A 2,591-nucleotide genomic window follows, 5' to 3' on the forward strand; every position below is an offset into this window, starting at 1 on the left:
TATGCACAGCTAGAGGGCGTTGATTACAACAAGGTATTTTTACCTGTTGTGAAGTATTCGTCGATTCGTATTTTATTAGCATTGGTGATACACCTGGATTTGGATTTAGTCCAGATGAATATTAAGACAGCCTTTCTACATGAAGATTTAGAAGAAGAGATCTACATGACACAACCTATGAGGTTCAAAGCTGCAGAAAAGGAAAAATTAGTATGTAAGCTAAAGAAGTCTCTGTACAGATTGAAGCAATTGTCGTGATAATGGTACAAGAGATTCGACGGCTTCATGATTGGCCGAGGGTACATGAGAAGCCCATATAACCCGTGTGTTTACATGCACAAGCTACAGAATGGTGAGTATATTTATTTGTTGTTATATGTTGACGATATACATGCACAAGCTACAGAATGGTGAGTATATTTATTTGTTGTTATATGTTGACGATATGCTCATAGCTTTCAGGAATACTTCAGCTATTTATTTGTTGTTATATGTTGACGATATGCTCATAGCTTTCAGGAATACTTCAGCTATTAGAAAGTTGAAAAAAGAGCTGTCATCTGAATTTGAGATGAAGGACCTTGGAGAAGCAAAGAAGATATTGGGTATGGATTGAGAGAGATAGGGTGAAATGGAGGTTGAAGTTGACACAGAGGAGCTACTTGCAAAAGACGCTGAAGAAATTCAGTTTCGATGGCAATGTCAAGCCGGTAAGTACTCCATTAGCTCCCCACTTTAAGCTATCAGCTAAGATATCACATGTTTCAGTTGAGGATCGTGAATACATATCAAAAATTTCATATGCCAATGCTGTGGGTAGCTTGATGTATATGATGGTGTATACAAGACCAGATTTATCACAGGCCGTGAGTATGGTATCTAGGTACATGTACGACCCCGGGAAGGGTCATTGGGAGGTCGTGAAGTGGATTCTACAGTATATCAAAGGTACTGTGAATGTTCGTTTGGTATTCGAAAAGAATGGGAATAATGAGCAGGATTGTATTGGTTATGTGGATTCTGATTATGCGGGGGAACTTGATAAGCGTTGGTCTACTACAGGATATGTATTTACATTGGCAGGAGCACCGGTATATTAGAGATGCACACTTCAGCCTACAGTGGCTCTCTCCACTACAGAGACAGAGTATATGGCGTTGGCTGAAGCTGTGAAAGAGGCTTTGTGGCTGGGGGGGGTTTTGGATTACCTGGAGATTGCACAGGATACCATCAGGGTAAATTGTGATAGCATGTCAGCTATCTATTTGGCCAAGAACCAGGTGTATCATGCCCGCACAAAGTACATTAATGTCAGATTCTATTTTGTTCGAGACGTATTGGATGATGGAGACGTCAGATTGGAGAAGATCCACACAAAGGACAATCTGATAGATATGTTGACTAAAGTTGTTACTAGAGTGAAATTTGGTCATTGTTTGAAATTGTTGAACATTCTTCGTTGTTGAGAGCCTTTGGAGGCTATTTGGTGAACTACGTGAATGCTTGATTCCTTAGATAAGAGGATACGTAGGCAGTCATTTATGATGCAACCGATTTGGTGAGTTGATACCAACATTTGGAGAGTGATCATATTCTCATTTGGGTCTCGACTAGTTGTGGATTGAGTCCGTTGTCGTAAACTGTTTCACTTCGTATTGGACGCAACAAGTGGGACATTTGGTTTGGTTGGTGTCGGCTCAGTTTTGGAAAAACTTCACCGAGGTGGAGATTTGTAGAAGAACGCACCTCCGGCGGACCTCTTCGGCGACGGCGGAGATGGGCGAAGCCCAGCTGAGCTCGCCTGAGTGATGAAACTCACCTGTAGACGAGGTGCAGGCGAGGGATTCGTCAGGCGACATCTTAGACAGGCGAGGAAAACTCGCCTGCGAGCGTAGGAGGGCGAGGCGAGGTCGCCTGTTAGGGGTTGTGAGTCGCCTGCGGCCCTGTAGGCGAGATCGACGAGCTCGCCTGTTTGAGTTGGGGACAGCTGGTAATACCTAGATCCCTAGGGTTTCCCTATAAAAGGGAAACCCCGTTCGTGAGCCCCCTTTGCGCGCGATTTGGGAGCGGAGTTTAAATCCTTTGGCGGCGCCCTCTCTCTTCTCTTCACTTCTACGATTTGAGCCCCTTTTGTCCCATTCTCAGAAATTTAAGAGGGGAGTTTGGGGAATTAATAAGGGGGGAGTTGAGTAATTAAAGAGGACTTAAATATTAAGAGAGAGAGAGAGAGAGAGAGTTTGAGCAGTGATTTTATATTAAAATCACTTGCTATTTGATTGAGAGATCTCAAGATTGTGATCTTCTCTCTTATTTGTAATTTCTTGTTATTAATAAGAAATTATTTGTGTCACTCCCGTGGACGTAGGAAAATTTGTCGAACCATGCAAAATTTGTTGACTTGCATTTGTGATACTTGTTTTGGTTGTTGATTAGTGTTCCAATCTCGTTTGTAATTGTGTGCCTTCGGTTCCGCTGCGCACAACAGTCTGATATCCAAGCAACCATGTAGACACAATAATACAATCATGAACTTAAGATATGAAGTTAATTCATGCACTCCCAAATGAAGAAGAACTACCAAATGAAGGAGA

Source organism: Asparagus officinalis, chromosome 7 (genome assembly GCF_001876935.1).
Source record: "Asparagus officinalis chromosome 7, Aspof.V1, whole genome shotgun sequence".
NCBI lineage: Eukaryota > Viridiplantae > Streptophyta > Magnoliopsida > Asparagales > Asparagaceae > Asparagus > Asparagus officinalis.